Raw genomic sequence first — 19,695 nt, 5'->3', positions numbered from 1 at the left:
TGAATTGTAAGAGGCACATTCAGAGCAGAATTTTATGATTTTATTTTGAATCACACAATAGCATTCTGGATTTTTTTCCAATATAGGGACAAACAGAATCATGTTTTATAGAAAATAAAAGTATTAGAAATAATGTAATGATGTAAATAATGTAGAAAATAGTTGTAATACAAACAACAGGATAGTGGACAAATTATCATTTTAAAAGACATTTGTCTTGAGTCATCAATGAATCTAATTAAGAAGCCTGAATGAGATGCTGAATTGTTGTTTAATAGAAATGATCCCAATTCTGGGTCAGTAAACCAGGTCATAAGGTCAAGTCAATTATCTACATTATTCAGTGATTCAGTTATACACTGATTATGTATTTGGAGTATACTTAAAGTTTATATGAAGTATGCTTGACTTACTATGTGCCCCTTACATACTGTTCCTGTATTTAAGGAATGTATTTGTTTGAGAAAAGACATAATTGGTATTTTCTAAATATAATTTTTTGAGGCATATCTGACCATCCCTATAGGAACATTAAGCTTGCTTGCAGGTTAATATTGGGTAGAGAGTCTTGAAAATAAATAGATTTTCTCAAGAGCAAGACAACAACAAGAATTATTTTGCATAGTAGGCGACAGGGTAGGCACATTGGGGATATTAAATGATATATATTTGATAAAGTATACTCTGCAAACATTTTGACTGCTATACCTTATCTTTAAACCTTAAACTATGATCCTATGTTTAATCTAAAGAATTCACATCTGCAATACATAATTTTGTGTTTTGTTTGGAAAAGAAAATCTAGAATGGTCCAAGATAATTTTTAGTACCAAGAAGGGAAGAGCAAAGCTACTTGTGAACTGGAAAGCAATAGATGCAAACACTTTCAAGGGAATACTGGAAAGAAATATGTTAGTATTTAACTGTGATCTCATCGGATGACTATATAGAATGTTTACCTCATCACATGTTGATTTGTTCTTTATGGTATGAACACAGGAAAAGTTTTTTAAAAAAAGCAAATGCAGAATTGAAAAACTTGGAGCCTTGCTTTCACGTTCCATTCCTATCCTTTCACGTGTGTGGTTTGAATTGTGGTTAACAGTTTAAAATCTGTATGTTCCCTCTTCCACATGATTAACAAATATGCAAGATAAGCTTTAGGGGTCTAGGTCAAAGTCTCCCACCACTGGCTGCCCTGTGAGAAAAACACATCCAAATTCTTATCTTTCTTCACCTCTCACCCTCCACATCTCTCCCCCAGAGTTTTCATTAACAAGACAGAACATTCTGTGGGAAAACTATGTAGAAAATCTAAATGTTTTAAAATATACTAGATAGGTTAATTTAAGTAAGTATGGCTCTCTCTCTGTCTTCCTACATTTAGCTAATACATTATCTCTATCTTTTTCTGGTACTTTAAAATATAATGAAATAATCTAAAACATGGCATTTGAGGGATAATGAAATAAAAAGGAACAATGAATAATTTCATTCAGCACATTATAGACACACAGTTCGTATACAGTTAAAGAATAATAAAGATTTACATACCTTTATCTTTACTATGGTCTTTAATTCCATAGAAAAGGAAAACACGTAGATATGGCTGACCAATCCAAATATACTCAATGCCTATTAATTACATGTTCAGTAAATAGGTGTTATGAGAAAAATGAAAGATATAAAATAGAGTGTCCTACCATTGAAATGTTTAAAATTTAGCTGAAGAGACTATGTATACCTTAAACAAGATATGTATAGTTAGGAATATATTTGCATATCTATTTTGACATGTCAGAAGACAGAGTTCTGGAATCCGTAAATTTTCTTTAAGGAAGAAGTGATCACTTTTTCTTGAGGTGATCTACAGACAACCAGGCCTTCAGTTACGGATGTAATTTTTATACTTAAGGAAGAGAGGAATAGTATAAGCAAAGGTATTAACGTGAGAAAACCTTTAAAAGCTTCTGGAAAAAGTGTGAGTAGTTCACAAGGGTCACCCATATTCTTTAACAGTAAGTTATTGCATTCATTATTCTGCTACCTTTCTATCTGACTGGCTAAGGCCAGGTTAACTCTTTAAAGATCTTGATGAATAGATTATGATGTTATTCCCATCCATACACAGGCAATATTTAAAATAAAGGCAAGAGAATCTATAAAAGGAAGTCAAAATTCTGATTTGTTTTATTTTGGAATAATAAAATTCATTGGGTGGGCTGCTGTTGGTTCTCCCACTTTGCTGATGAACTAAAGTAAATTGTCAAGACTATGCATATCCTGACATTGGGAAATCTGACTATGGCTGGAAGAATTAACTTTGAAGAATCTTATTATGTCTCCCAAAGTTTTCAGATAAGAAAGATTAGACACAGTTTCTCAAAGTCACCACTATAGGTATTTTGAATTTGATAATTCTTTGTTTTAGGGAGTTGCCCTGTGTAGGGTATTGAGCAGTATCTCTGGCCTTTACCTACTGGACAGCAATAGCAGTTGTAACAACCAAAAATGTCTCCAGACATGGCCAAAAGTCCCCTGAGAGAAAAATCCAGGGGACATTCTGGCTGTTTGAGAACCACTGGGTTAGAGGAAAGCATCAAAACTAGTAAATTAATAGGAAAGTCCATCAACTTTCCCCCTGAAAATTAGAAATACATTTTCAAACTCTATTTGCACTTGCAACTGATCAATTACTTAGGAGTGAAAGATACTTAAAATATATATTAATATATTAAGGCTAGTGTTGGGCTAAGACGAGTAGATAAATAACTAATTATATACAAGTGTAAAGATTAACACAAATCAGGAAACCATTAAAGGCTATTCACAGCCAACATAGAAATACTGTTATCTGCACCTAGGAGAAATACTGGAGATTAAGCAATGAAGCCTGTTAGAAAGTTCTCAGTTTCTGGGAGAAGCTGTTTTAAGACTACTAGCTTCCTTGAACTTCAAAAGCCAACAAGAGCCAGCAAAACTAGTGCCCACTTGGAAAAGGGTTTGTTTATTCTGCTTATCTGGAGCCAAAGACAACAATCTTAATAGTTTTGAAGATCTAAATGTTTCACAGCATTTAGGAAGGACCTAATTTGTAGACAGAAGTGTCTATCTATAAATGAGCACATATTCTCACAGGGTCTTGACATATAGTCAAAACTAATTTAAAAGCATTTACATTTAACTATTTCTAAACAAGGAGTAGAGGACCAATAAAATTATGAGTTGGTTAGTTTTTTTCTCTCTGTGAAGGTAGAAAGCAGAACATTTGTAAAAGGAGAGGTTGGCAAAATAAAACCACACCACCAGAGTTTTTCTGCCACTATTTTGAGAAAATTTCTGATTTCTGATTCTAAACTTTTAGGCAATTTCAATATATATACCATGTTACTTTAATCTTTGTATTCTTAGCACATAAAACATGCCTGGTGTACAGTAAGTATTTAATATATGTTTGTGAAGTGAATCAATAAGAGGAAAGGAAGGAGAAAATTTTTAATTCGACACTAGGAAATATGTAGCATAAAGTTGATTATGAAAGAAATTTAAGTCTCTTATTACTGTTTTTATTCAAATAGATTCCCATCCTCTCATTTCAAAATTTTATCTTTTAAGATGATCAAGTTTACTTTATATGAAACTATAAAATACTAAGGTAACGTCACAGAATTCCCAAAATAAGTCTGTGGGGTAGAGGCCATTATTCCTTTTACAGAAAGCATATAACACAATGAGTTCAGAAAGGTTAAGTGATGCCCAAAGCCACAAATAGTGGAGCAGGAACTCAACACAAGCTTCAATTCTAAAACCACCCTGAGTATACAGTATCTCAAGTGATGTCAGTGGAGGATAACATTTAGTTTGTTGCAGTGTTTTAATTGCACATAGTGGTTAAAAAAACATGCATTGGTGTCAGCCTCCCATCTCCACAAATTACCAGTTGTGGGATCTTCAGCAAGTTATTTCCACTCTTTGAATCTGTCTCTTCATCTGAGGAACTGAGCTGACAACATCTACCCTATAGCCTTGATAAGATAATATAAATGGAATTTCACCCATGTACCATCAGTAGTGGTCATTGTCATGCACGATTGTCAGTGTGATGGAATCTGTGGGTGCTGTTATATGGAGTTCTGAGGGTACCTAGACTGTTTATGGCAACACTAGCACTTCTGGGTTTTGAAAACCTCTTCTTGTTTTGCCCTTTTATAAACTCTCACCCCTTAAAATTTGAATTCAAAATTTAAGTAGATTACATGTTAAGATATATGTGAGGTCCTGGGTTTGGGAGAGTAGAATTTGATTGTGGAATGTAAGAGAAAGCATTCTACTGAAAAAAATTCACTAGGAAGATTTTTCTACATATGTAAATTTTAAAAGGCAATATGCATCTCCTTCATGACCAGAAATAAGGAGTGCTTGAGTGCTTATTTTGTGCCTGGCTCTGTTGTAAATGCTTTGTGCATATTCTCTTTCAAAACTGACACCAACACACTTGAGGTAGGTTCTCTATTATTGCCATCCTCATTTTACACAGATGGGGTGACAAGCACTAAGAAATTAAATAACTTGAGCAAGTTCACCCAGCTAGTAACGCAGATGATTGGAACGCAGAGCTACCTCCAGAATCCATGCTTGTAACTACGGTACAAGCTACACCTCTCACCAGAGATGTCGCGTTGCTAATCACCCACACATAAACATGGATATGGCAAAGCACTTCTGTACTTTTCCCATCAAGTTTCCCATCATAGAACCCTGTGTAACAGATGCAACTGATACCCTGCTCCATACTCCCTGGCTGTCCAGTTCACTTACAGCTACAGTAAAATTCACACACAAAAAATGGACAACTTCCCACCTGGGCCTCTCTAGACCTTGCCTGAGGGCATTTTCAGGGAGGGAAACCTGGAAGCAGGACCTACCAAAGACCCCCACAACCTAGAACTGCAGGAGACTTAAAGGCTCTCAGGGCAAACTTTAATTTATACAAAACAGAAATTGATAAAGAAATACTCAGCCTCCCCATCCCATTCACTTTCTCAGAGAGTCCTCGGTGGAATTGAGTCTAGTGAGCCCACAGCAAAACTTGTTCATTTAAGCACCTTGTATTGGCTCGTCACACTTCCCTGTCTCACTTCCCAAGTTCCTCCCTCTGTTTTCTGCGATCACCTCTTAAATAGACTACCTGTATCCAAGGCTTAGTCTTGGGGTCTACTTTGAGGCAACTCAAATCAAAACAAATTCAGCTGGGCATCTGGAAATTTCCTGCTCTCTCAAATCTCATAGCTTCCTTGACCCCAGCTCTACCTACATCTGATTACCAAGGACAAGGCATCATGAGAGCAGCAGGAGTGTCACGAAAAGAGCTTCAGGAGACTTTAAATCCCCTGGATTCCTCAAACTGAAAGATAAACATTTCCTCTTATTGACATTGACCATTCTCATAATATCAATTTGATGTGTCATAATGAAAGTTTCTTTCTCTTTACTCTCACTAAGGACCTATGAAAGAGGCAAAGTAGAGGTGTGGAAGGGGTAGGAAGAGAAGTAAACACTGTCCGCTCAGACAAGGATTCCAAAAATTGAAAAAGGGTTAATAATCATATCATGAATGCGCTGTCATTAGGAAGCCAAATGTCCTTACTAAGTGATATCTTTCTGAGACTTGTAATTTACTAGAAAGAATATACACAAACCTGGAAACATACAGACCTGAGTTTAAATGCCAGCTTCACCACAAAGGATATGACCTGGAGCAAATTAACTTCTTGGGGCCTGATTTTTCATACATGTATAATGATGTGGGAATATCCGCCTTCCAAAATTGTTAAAGGCTTAAATGAGATCATGCATCTGAAAGTTGCTGACAGGTGTTTAATAAATACCTTTCTATCCCTACCCATATCACATTACAACCCTCCACCCCACAGAGAAATAGCCATGGGCAATTTTCCTAACTCTACTCAGTCTGACACATGCAGGGATATCTGCTGATCTGTTGTATTAACCTCCTGGAAATTCTACACATTTATAGTCAAAAAATTTTACTCAATGATTATTTCTTTTTTGCCCATTATCTGCCAGATTCTTCAAGTTAACAAAGGTAAACTAAAGAACTCAGAAAATGTAGATGAAAATAAACATCGGATTTTGAAACTATTGTGAAATTTACATGCATTAACGTAGCCAGATATGTGGAAAGTCAATTTAAGATAAACAGTGATAGTTGTACCGATGAAAATAGCAAGGTAAATAAATAATTATCCCTACCTCTATGACAAATAGACTATTTTTCAACAAACTAATGCAAGAGAAGGAGGAAGAAGAAGAGGAAGAGGAGGTGGAAAAGAAGAAAAGAAAGAAGAGGCAGCAGCAAAAAGCATAGGCCATCTTTTGTCTCTGATTCCAACATAGACTCTCCTCCTTTTGCATTTCTCCCACAAAGAGTTATGTGGTTCATACATTATATGACTCTTCTAAATACACAGACATTTTAAGGATTCAGCTGAAGATCTTATACATAAAAGACTTTTTAACCTTTTGAACAACTTAGCAAAATGCTGTAGCTTCAAATTACAGAAGCATGCACAAATGTAAATAACCGCCTTCCTGGGACATGAGGACTGGACTCTGAGGCCTCCTTACTCTGGGCTTCAACTCTTTCAGAGTAGGAGCTCTGCTTAAGATCCTACCGGAAAGCTGGAGATAGGATGAAAAATGTACTATTTGTTCCACCACTGCTCACCCACAGTTATATCCATCCCATACAGACAGAATGAAGCACAAGGAGCTGTGTGGCCAGGGGTCTCCCAGCACCTGGCTTGCTGCACAGCCTGCCACATATGTCACAGTGGCCCATGTGTGTCTTTGGTGACTTGAAATTGTGGAGAGTGGACAGGCCTCAGTCCTTTCACGGAGTCACACAACAGAAGCAACACCTGCATTTGCATGTGGGATTCACAGAAGATTTAGAACCTTCTGCAGGACATTTTCACGCCTTCCAACTTTCAGTAACTGAACTTCTTACTCTGCTTATTCTTGGACTTTTAGAAATTATTACTCAAAACTCCTAGTTGCCGTTTCCAGTTTCTATTCCTGGAAAGCAGTATTTTATTTTCTAATATTTATTTTGCCATTTGGATATAAAAACATAAATATCTGAATTTGAATACTTACCCTACCACTTAATAACTATATAAGCTCTCTGTAACTCAAATTCCTCACCCATCGGCTTGATGATATTTATACAATAAAATTGTTCTCAAGATTAAATAAAGGTAAAAAACTGTGCTATAAACTGCTGTGTCTCAAACTGCTATGTCTCATATATTATACAATATAGTATAATAACTTTCTTTCTTAGAAATCAACACTTTTAGAAAGAAGACTACAGTTTACCAGGTTCTTGGATGGGGCCTGGGGTCTCTCATGCATTATCACCCTAACAAGTACTGGGCAATGATGCTGACAATGATGGTTCATTCTTGTGGGTCACATTTTGCTAACTGGGTGAAACATTGTGTCTGTTTTGTCCCATTAAGCCATTTAAAAATCAAAGCAGTACACAAGGTCACTGACCCTTCTCTAGTTTAATTAAAAAAATACTAAACATAAGTAACTCCTCTCAGAACTGAGAAAGTAAATGGCATTTCAATTCATTTTCTGTGTCATCTTCTCCAACTAATATGTAGCATTTTCAGTGCATCAGTCCCTACAGACTGGACAGTGGTGGGAAAGACTTACCAAGCAACATCGAACAGCACAGAATTAGATCTTTATGGAAGTACTCCAGTAAGTACTGATAACCAGCCACAGAGCCACCTTCATATAGTGCACAAACCAATATATTCAAGCTGGAACAGAAGAGCCTTTAGGATTATCTATCATGTGGTTCCTTAGGTCACAGAAGATAAAACTGAGGACCAGAGAAACAAGATAGTAGAAAAACTGATTTTCCATTTACAGCGAAGTTTGAGTTCCAAAACCAGCCTCAAGCAAAGACCTAAAAAGGAAATTATACTCATCAAAATATATACAACCTAGGAACTGGTCAGGATCCCCACCAACAAAACCTTTTTTACTCATTGCTACTGCTCCAAAATATTTCAGCACTAGAATTCATTCCATATATCGTTTAAAATGTAGGGCTTACTTTCAAAATATAGCCGCTGGAGTTGATAGACATGGAGTATATCAAAGACAAAAGGCATAAAAGGCTTTAAGTTGCTATGAGAGAGGCAGCGAGGGAGAATGGGGTGCCTGAATGAGCTACTTCTGTCAATTCTAAAATAGGACAAAAGCTTGTTGTGGGATGCAGTTTCCTCATTATCCTTCTTCAAGGCAGTAAAGATAGGGATGAATCATTCATTCCTTTACCTGCACTATAAATCTTAGCATCACGACCCATGCTAGTGCTCCCAGGACACAAGCTGGGAGAATGGTGGTGGGGAAAAGAAACACCTCAGGAAAACTGCTTGATACATAGTGGGGTTCAACACTGGTAAACTTTTCTTGCAATTAGGGAAGTCCCAAGGCTGAATTCCCAAGTGGGTAAAAATTTTGTTTTATATGTTTTCCTCCTCTTTCCAAGATCTTCTCTGAGGACTTCGTTCCCCTACTTTCTCTCCCCCACCTCCCCCTAGGGCTCGTTATATTCCATTCATTCCATTTTTATGGGGTCAGGGTTCTTTCTGTTAGGTCAGCTGTAGGAAGATTAAATTTCTGCCAAATTATAATACCCCTCAGTTATAACTTCTTTGTAAATGATGACTCCCTGTAAAACCAAGAAGCCTTCAAAAGTCAACCAAATGAGGTTTGAATGGAGGAATCTTAGACAGGCTGATAAATGGATAAGAGGTCCCCTTTAGACAATGTGGGGTAGTGGGATTTCCTGCACCCCAGAACCAAAAGCATCTGCAATAGCCGCTGCTTCTTTGTTAGGTTCCAAATTTGTAGGATTTACTTTAAAACAAAAAGTCCATCAGTAGCATTAGCACCAACTTCATCAAAACTAGAGGAGATCCTGAAGAACCCATAGGCCATAGTACTACTTATGCTCCAAATTAATTAAGGTTCATGAGACCAAAGGACCAAACTAAGGAAAAGAGTAAACCTCACCCTCATCAGTTCCTTCTACTTCAGGGCCTTTGCATCTGCTTGCATTTGCACGAATTCTTTTCCCAAGGATACTCCTCAGTTCCTACTTTTGCCTCACTAATGCCTACTTATCTTTCAGTGCTCAGGTGACATGTGACATCATGGAAGAGTTCCAAGATGCCAAGAATAGATCATCTCCTCTTCCCACTCTAAATTGCTTTGCTCTACCACTATATATAAATATATATATAGTCAGATGACATTAACCAATCCAGGTATATTTATAATAATCATCTAAGGGGAATCATTCACTCAGAATTTTACAAGAACAATACCATCTGTTGGCAATGATAGTGCTACATCATAGAGCAACAACTATGTGAAACTTAAATCATTTGAAGCACAAATCTACATAACAATTCACAGTTCCAAGCATCAGCTTAGCAACAAACTTAGAAGCTAGTTCACTTCTAAGGTGGTATGTGTTGGAATGTCTTCTTATGTTGGTATGAAAATCACTGTACTGTAAAGATCTTGTTAAGTGGAAACAGAAATGGAAGTGTTTTCCAAGAACATATACCTGCCATAATGCCAGATGAAATAATAAAATAATTCTTGCCCTATTTTATATATCAGAATTGCCTATTTAAAAAAAGCTCTCCCAACCTTTCCACTAAATACTTATAAAAATTTTGGACAAAAATCACCTAATAAAATAAGTACATGATGTCAGTAAAATGTTCAATTGGGATTCTACAATGCAGATTTTAGCTAAGCATTGTATTCCACCTGATTTAATGTCATCTTATGGAATAAAGTTACTTTTACTTTATTTGTTTACTTTGACATCAAAAGAAAACTGCAACAAATACATAGGAAGTACCCGTGTGGAATGGTATGGTGTGCTGCTCACATTGCCGTTCAGAAATGAGGAATTTATTTCCCCAGCTTCTGGCAGTACTGCCAGAGCATGGCCCTCTGCCGCGAGCACTCTTGGAAGACTGTCTCAGCTGAAGAAACACGCTTTGCCTAAGATCATGTCTACTTTCAAAAGAAGCTCCTATCCAGGCCAGGCACAGTGGCTCAGGCCTGTAATCCCAGCACTTTGGGAGGCCAAGGCACGCAGATCACGAGGTCAAGAGATTGAGATCATGCTGGCCAACATGGTGAAACCCCGTCTCTACTAAAAATACAAAAATTAGCTGGGTGTGGTGGCACATTCCTGTAGTCCCAGCTATTCAGGAGGCTGAGGTAGGGGAATCACTTGAACCTGGGAGGCAGAGGTTGCAGTGAGCAGTGAGATCACGCCAAAAAAAAAAGAAGCTCCTATGCAATCCCAATCATTGCAGGGATATAAAAGCCCAGATACCAGCCCAGTGTCATCCCAGATCCAGAGCTCCCTACGGGACATGCTGAGGTCTTCAGCATGATAAATATTCCTATGTTGGCATGAAAATCACATTTCAACTTCTTTCTCTACAGAATTCTGTTTTCTTCTTCTCCCTTCCACTGGTATTGATCCCCAGGGTGCTTCCTAATAAATGTCTTGCACATTAATCTCCATCTCAAAATCTCCTACTGGGGAATGCCACCTACAACAGCCTGGAAGTGAAAGCCCTCAACAGTTACAGTTGAGTAGCTGTCAATAGAGAAGTGGCTGAAAATTAAGGGCCTGTTAACTGGAACCTCAGCTGCTTCTTCCTGTCCAAGGGTTTTGGTTTGTGTGGTTGGAAGGTTGAGGTGAGTGAATTTCTATGAGGGAAATTTCCAAGGAAACCACTTTCTAGTATACAAATGTGTCTCGTTTAATAATGATCTGAGTGCTAACCATTCCCTAGGTGAAGGCTTTGCAACCAGGAGATATGTGACCTCTAGGCCTTTGAGCCTATGGCTGTCCCCTCCAAGCCATCCTTGGAACTGGTCTTTGCCCTCTCTGTAGCTTCTGTCCCTCTGGGCTGTTCAGCATCTCCTGGGATAGAAAGGGTAGGAATTGATGATTTATTAAGCCAGTTTACTTTTCTACATATCCCCTCTAACAAACTGAGAATGGAAAAGAATGACACTTTTAGTTTATTTCACCTCTCATTCAAGAGAGTCCAGAATATTGACCTTTCAATATTGTATGCTTTGGTCTCATGTTATTTTAATAATGCAGTTTTTATTAGTATGGTGCAGGTCTCAGAACATTCTGTTCATACAATTCTATACTTGAAATAAAAATATAAATTTAATTACATTATACTACTAACACCTATTTGATTATTGTATTTTGTTTGGTTTTTTTTGTTGTTGTTCATTCATTCATTTATTTATTCATTTTACTTGACAGATATTTATTCAGGATCTTCTATGAATCACATATTTTAATATTCCTGTGAAGAAATGTAACACTCAATGCCCAGTTGCTGGCCCCTCACCCCAATGCAGTGTTCCTGCTAAAGTCAATTTTATTTTTGAGTCCTAACTTTGAGTTTCTCACAAAACCCCCCATTCTACACAACTCATCTATTATCAGGATCTACGTGAATTCTACTAAAACATTGCAGATGGCTTAGTAGCATTCACATGTTACATAAGTTTAATTTCTCCTCCCTCTTCCTACAGGAATTTTCATAGTCGTATTTTCTAGCTTATTCTTTCTGGTATCTGTAAACCTTCTTCTTTCCTCTCCTTCTTTCCTCTTGCTTTCTTGTCTTTGCAAGTCTTGTTTCTATTCCCTTTCAGTTTCTCGCCACTATTAGAACATTTCCTTGAGACAATTATTCTTAAAATTAAGCTAAAAAGTATCAGATCCCTTTGATATGCACTCAGGGGTATGCGTACCAAGGGAAATAAGGAGAAAATATTGATTTAAGATTAGTGAAAATGGGAATGACTTTAGTTTGGGCTAAAGCATAAAAAAGAAGAAAAGGGAAAGAAAGGGTAGCAGTATTGCAATATGTTGAACTGAAATTGTTGCATAAATTTTATTCATTCACAATTTTTAATGATTTTTAAAGTGACAGTCTATAACATTGCATAATAGCTTATTTAATCTTTTTTATTAAAAATTATCTTATTAAAGATTATTTCAGTTCATTTATATTTAAAAAAATACCCCATGCAAAAAAAAAAAAAAAAAAAAAACTTATGAAAATGGTACTTCTCCCAGTATTCTCAAAAATTGAATATATGTGTCAGGTTCCTAAATGCTCCACATACAATAATACAAGGAAATTTTTACTTTTATTACCCCATTGGAAGATGAAGTAAACTGCGACTAAGGAAAATGAGGATATTTGCTCAAAGTTTCAGTCAAGGGATTTGAATTCAGGTAGTCTACCTTGCAGTTTAAAACACTCCTCATTAGGACATGATACTGTCCCATTTGATGGAAGATCTAGAGCCCTAGGGAATGTGTCTAGCCAAGATGAAAAGCCCATCAGAGTTTGTGGGTTTGGAATTTGAAAATGAATTCAGACCTCTTGGCATTTGCATTCTCTTTGTGGTGGACAAAATGCAAACTTCTATTTGAAAAAAGGGAAAGAACATGGTCTAAATGGCTTCAAGGTTTTTGAACATCAAACAGTTTTTACCAAAGAACAGTATAATCACTGAAGTGTATCCAAATAAAAAAATACATGGATTTGACAGCAATCTGATTCACAAAATACCCAGAGCCATTTTGCGATTGTCATAGTTCCAAGTTAAATAGAAAGCTCTGTGTTGTATTCTTCTCTCCCATTAATTGATTCCTGACTGGGTATTCCTGATCTTCCAAGGGCATGCCAGTGGGCACACATGGGGAGCTTCATCATTCAGGAAATGATGTTGGCGGGCCCCAGAGGTTTGGCAGGGTGAGTGGCTTGGGGGCAGCCCTGGCTGGAGCTGCCTCCTCTCATATGGTCCAAGTCAGCAGCACCAACTGAAAGTAGACACTTTCAGTCTGGAAATTTCACAATGGGTGAATTTTTTTTTTTCCCAGTCTTTCAAAGTCTGTGGATGAAGAAATGGGCAAGTAATTTGTGCTTGCAACTTGGTAGTGTGGGCAGCTAGGATCAAAGTAAGGGAAATTGTACAAATTGTCCACTTGAATATGAAAACAGTAAAGAAAGCCCAGCCAACTCAATCAAATATTGCTTTTTTTCTTCGAATTCTTTATTTTTATAATTCAGAAGTTTATGTTTTCAATGGCTGGGTAGCAAAGTGGCAAAAGTGGCAAGATTTTGAGATTGCTACTAGAAAACCTGACTTAGAAAGCAGAAGACTGGACTTTTTATTATTTTAATGCCAATGAGGCATAATTCAAATAATCATGTCAAGCAAATTTAGGCTTTAATGACTTACAGAATACAGAGTTAGAAAATAGTTCTTCTTCAACTTGAAGAAGAAACTAGAACCAGGATGCAGCTGGAGCATAAAAACCTCACAAAACACATTTCTTATCTTAAAAACGAGAGAGCTGAACCACCTTCTCCAAGGCTCTTTCCCATTCTAACATTCCATGACCCTATTTTATACTAAATGTATGTGTGGAGCTGGATAGGTCACTTTATCTTTAGTCTAAAGGCTTTTGATAATGCATCGTAGAGTCCACCGGTTCTTTAACTCCTGTTAAAGCTCTGATCTTGTAGAACATTCCAGACCCCAACGCTGAAAGTGAGATAAACTAGACTTGACCGAGATCTGACATTGGTTAGCTACATGCAATTGACAAGCAACTAGTTTCATTTCTTAATCTGGAAAATGAGACTAATCCTTTCACTTCTAATATTTGGTTATCAAATAATCACCATTTGTTATTCTTATGACCCTTCATAAAATTACGTTAAATATTGTTTTAATTATTTTAATATTTCTTGAGGTAGAATAATGTTAAGTAGGTTTTAATATCTTTAACATCAAGGAACCTATGAAATATAGGCAGCATCCTTAATACCATTTTTCTTTAACATAGAAATAATGTCAGATTAAAGAATCCAAGAATCAGTGCCTTACATAGTTTGGCTGTGTCCCCACCTAAATCTCATCTTGAATTGTAGCTCCCATAATCCCCAAATGTCATGGAAGGGACCCAGTGTGAGGTGATTGAATCATGGTGGTGGTTACCCCCATGCTGTTCTCATGTTAGTGAATGAGTTCTCAGGAGACCTGATGGTTTTATAAGGGGCTCTCCTCCTTTTGCTCAGCACTTTTCTCTGCTACTGCCATGTGAAGAAGGATGTCTTTGCTTCCCCTTCAGCTGTGATTGTAAGTTTCCTGAGGTTTTCCAAGCCATGTGAGTCAATTCAACCTCTTGTCTTTATAAATTACCCAGTCTTGGGTATTTCTTCATAGCAGTGTAAGAACAGACTAATACAGTGCCTTAAAAAATACATGTAAGTCATTAACAAGTATTTGAAGATATACCTTCTGGTGATAGATGACATATCAGTTAATTGACAGAAAAATTTAGTCACACTGTTTACCTGGCATTGTTAATTAATTGGAAAAGAGATGAAACAAAGATGTTGCTGAGGAAGAATTAAAAATCAGGCAACAACACATACAAAAGTCCTCACTTAGCCAAACTCTGTCACCAGCTCATATTTGTGTATTGAATTTCATTCCAGCAAGAGCACTATCTATTAATTTGAAACACCATTATGTTTTCTATGAACACAACCGTATCCTAGAAAACTAAAAAATATCCCAAGGTTCTATAATATGAAATACTAACTGTAATTTACTTTTGATGAATAATTAGTATGTTGGAGAGGTTGGAAACATTTTATTCCCAGATATATTACATGACTTGTTTGTATCTTCTTGTACCCTAGCTTAGGAAAGTTAGTGATTCAGATTTATTGTTCTTAATGTCTCCTATAAAGTCGTTATCTAAGTTTACTGAAGCTCCTAAATCTTTGGAAATGGAAATGAGAAATTTCACCTACTGCAGACATACATCCTATACTTTAATCCATGGATCTCAGACACCTTTCTAACATGACCAAATTCTCATTTACTTCATGCTTAAATGAAAATACTCCATATTTACATGCTTTAAAACTCCAGAAATTGAGGCAAATATTGACTGCTCTGGATAATAATTGTTCAGAGACTAAATGATTCATATAATCTCACATAGATTATAGTATATTTTGAGGACAGGATCAGGTTTTTCACATTTTATCGAGTCCTTTCCACTCTCTGAGCACCATTCAACCAAAATTTCCCCAACACAAATATTGCATACCTTGAACTCCGTAAATGAGGCAGAGTGAATAATAGAATTGGTATTTTAATTTCCACTTCATACACGGTGGAAACATTCATGTGAGTTTTGTCATTGCTCAAAACCCTCTAGTGGCCTCTCATACCACTTACTCAGAGGAGAAGCCAAAGCCTGTGATCCTTTAAGTCCCCTCCTGTTTAGCCTTTCTCCCCTACCTGCTGTCCTCTGCTCTTTCATGGCCCACTCCACTGCTATCCCAGACACGCTTCTACTTCAAGTCCTTTCCAACTGCTGGTTCCCCAGCCTGGACACTTTTTTTCTAAGGCATTCCTGTGACTGTTCTGTTTCCTTGACTCCTTTAAGTTCTACCCAAATGTCGCATTCTCAACTATGCCTTTTCTCTCCACTTTTTCAAGAATTTTTCCCATTTTCCCACATTCTCTTTTTGATACTTAATCACTACTTGATCTATTGTACAAGCTATTTTTTTAATTGTCTTTCTACTGACTGTATCCTGCAACTAGAATGTAAGATTCATGAGGGCATAGATTCATGTTTCTATTTTTTCACAACATATTTAGCACTTAATAAATATTTATTGAATGAACAGATGCATTTCTGGAGGTCCATAATTATAATTTAAAAAGAGCATTTACACAAACTGGCACTAAATAGGTAGAGTCAGCGCCCTTGTCTCCCCCAGTCTCAGGGAAGGATTAACTCAGTCCTTCTCAATATCAATTTCAGTAAGTTTTCTCTTTTACCTTCTAAATCCACATTTGTGCTCCTTGGATAATCTTCATCAGAATCAACTTGAATCTTTGTTGAAAATGCAGATTCCTAGGTCCTAGTTCAGGTCAAAATCTTTGGGCAGGGGATGGGACATTTGTAACTTATATTTTTAATGATCTTTTCAGTTGATATTTAATGCACACTAAAGTGAGACAGCCACTGACAGAAATATTTTTTGGCCCATTTATTTTCTTACCATCTTTCTTCTTCTGTTCTGAGCTCTGTGTTAGGGTATACCCTAGCCAATGTCAGTCTATGTAGTAGGGACCATATCCACATGGTTCTTCTTAAATTATGCTGAGTACAAGGACATACATGCTTAAGCAATTGTTTGAGGGGTTTTGATGGAAGGGATGAGCAGAATGACAATAATCATTGCAAAGAGGTTTATTTTGACCTTCACATTCTTCCTTTTTACTAAATAGGGTTTGGGAACTAAATTACTTTCAAGTCTGTTTGTTGTTGCAATGATAAAGGCATTTTTCCTGCTTTTCATAAACATCTATCATGTCCAAGCTTCTGAATTTTTTCTGTCTTGCTCTGTCACCCAGGCTGGAGTGCAGTGGTGTGATCTTGGCTTGCTCCAACCTCCGCCTCCTGGGTTCAAGCTATTCTCGTGCCTCAGCCTCCCCAATAGCTGAGATTACAGGCACCTGCCACCAAGCCCAGCTAATTTTTGTATTTTTAGTAGAAATGGGGTTTCACCATGTTGCCCAGGCTGGTCTCCAACTCCTGACCTCAAGTGATCCACCCCACTGGGCCTCCAAAGTGCTGGGATTACAGGTGTGAGCCACCACACCTGTCCCTGAATATTTTAAGAAAAGTTTAACTTAAACATGTTAAACTTAAACAAGTTAAACCGTTGGACTCAGGTTCAGCTGCTTCTCTCCTGAAAGAACTTATTTTAGATGAAATTTCCAGTTAATATTCAGCAATCAAATAAATCTTACCAATACATCTTACCTCATTCAATCCTTTGAAATCTATTGAGAAACTTCAGCCTTGCTTATGTGCATTCTCAGAAGTATTTATCTGTATAACTCTTTGTCTCCAATGATCAAAGAGGGAAACCATAAACTTTGCAACACCTTTTATAAAACCTAGCTTCAAACTGACTTGAAGTTTTTACAGTGAATGTGAGGTTTTACAAGGCAAGAGGGAAATAAAATTTGTTTTTGTTTTTTTTTTAATTTGTTTGTTTACCTAAGCAGCACACACATTTTTCAACAATTTTGGTTTGGCATTACCCACAATGCATCTGGCCAAACACTATTTTTCCTTAATTTTTATAACCAAAGACATTTTCAGGGAAATTTCATCCACATGTTTCTGATTCATCCCCTATCCAGTAATGTTTCAGTAAAAGAAGTTTGATTCCAAGACCTCTGGAAAAGATTCTTTATCTACAGTTTCTAAGATGGCAGGTAAGTGAGTGTAAATAACAGGCTCACTCAAGGTGGGAGATCAGGCACGGCAAGACTGACACAAAACGCAATGAGTCAAACAGCCCTAAGGGACCAGTTTCCTCAAGGTTCTGGGAAGTTGAAGTAGCCTATTTTGACCTCAAATTCCAAGTGCGGTTAAACCAGTATCAGTTTACCAGCAGGAGTAATTCTATTTGCATAGAAACTCTACTCCAAAGGCTTGAGTATTCAATATTTATTGCATATTTAAAATGTGCCAGGTATTATTGCCACAGTCCATGGCGAAATGAGAGATGAATACTCTCTCATACTGATGTGAGTACTGATCTCAAAGAACTTCGAATTTAGTAGGTGAGAATAAGATCCAGTGAGTCAATACCAATATTCTTCTTAAACCTGTAAGACAGGTGGTTTTTTGTTTTGTTTTGTTTTTTGTTTGTTTGTTTGTTTTTGACAGAGTCTCCCTCTGTCGCCAGGCTGGAATGCAATAGCACAATCTTGGCTCAATGCTGCTTCCGCCTCCCAGGTTCAAGTGATTCTCCTGCCTCAGCCTCCCGAGTACCAGGACTACAGGCGCCCGCCACCAAGCCCAGCTAATTTTTGTATTTTTAGTAGAGACAGGGTTTCACCATGTTGGCCAGGCTGGTCTTGAAATCCTGACCTCATCATCGGCCCGCCTCGGCCGCCCAAAGTGCTGGGATTACAGGCATGAGCCACTGTGCCCAGCCATTTAGTTCTCTACATAGCCTATATCAGCAACCTCACTCAAATCCTAATACACAAAAATACATGCATAGACACATGTACACACATACACATACACACAGGATTGTAATCTTAGATCTCAGAACTAGGATATTTTATTCAATTTAACCAAAATCTATCTTTTCATCACATATAGCATAGAAAGCATTTTAAACATGATACATGCTAAGTGAATAAAGTAATATAATGCAATCCATTTTCTTGCTTGTTTTATAGATTAATTTGCAGAACTTGAAAGAATATTGTAAGATTGGGATTGATGCCACTTGAAAGTGAAGAGCCAAACTGAAAAAGTCATAAGTATCTTCAGAAGTTCGACTTCAAACTAAATTCGAGGCCATTTATGGACAGAATACCATGGTGGGTGGTGTCATCACTATATGTGACACAGCAAGAGCTTCTACAATATAATTAGTGATAATTGCATTCAGTTTAATCAAAGAAAAGTTTACCATAACACCAACAGGCCGTCATTTTATAGTTATCAGGTGGACCAGAAACCAGAATCTAATTGCGCAGATTCTCTTAATAAAATGTTAGTCTACGTGTTTGTTTATTGGCTGGCTGGTCTAAAATGGTTGGTTTATTCATTTTAGACATTCTAATTTTTGACTCCTCAATGTATATATTGTGCATTTTACACAAATGTACTTTTAAGTGAAACTGTTGAAATTCCTCTGCAGATTAGTCAGATTATATTTTTCAAAGGGGACCTCAACAATGATACGCATTCTGCATGTTCTCCTGTCCTGTGACCTTGTCCCATTCCGAACATCAAGAGCTGGAGTGTATTTCTTCACTTCCTTGAATCTGGGAGGCCCTGTGATTATTTTGACCAATAAAGCATAGGGTTGAAGTGTGATCACATGCAAGAAATGTGATTACCCCAAGAGGACTGCACTGTGAGAAGCCCAAGTGAACTGGAAAGGCTCTGGATGCCGCCTGCCATGCAGTCCCACTGCCTCAGCTTGCACCATAGGGATAAAAGACAAACCACCCAGTCAAGCTATTCCTGAGTTCCTCACCTCCAAAACCATGAGTACAATAAAATGGATGATTTAAGCATCACGTTTTGGGGTGGTTTGTTATGAAGCAATAGAGGACTGAAACACAGACTTCTAGGGAGCTTTCTGCACTCTGTCCAAACCTGTACTCATATGTGAAAAGAAAAACTTAAGAGTTACAGAAGGCAAGGTCAGCATACTGAAGAAGTTTGAAATCTAGTGAGTGCCACAATGTATAAGACTACAGGGAGATGATCAACAAAGAAACAAATAAGAACTACAAGTCATAAAATATTAATGATAATAAACAGAATCCCCAGAAACTTTGGGGATGAAAGAGATAATCAGTGCTCTGACTTGAGTACAACTATCACATCAGGCTTCTCATAGGTAAATTGCATCTTTAAATAGAGGTGAG

The sequence above is a fragment of the Macaca fascicularis genome, chromosome 8 (assembly GCF_037993035.2).
Source record: "Macaca fascicularis isolate 582-1 chromosome 8, T2T-MFA8v1.1".
Lineage (NCBI taxonomy): Eukaryota > Metazoa > Chordata > Mammalia > Primates > Cercopithecidae > Macaca > Macaca fascicularis.
This window is presented reverse-complemented; position numbering follows the sequence as displayed.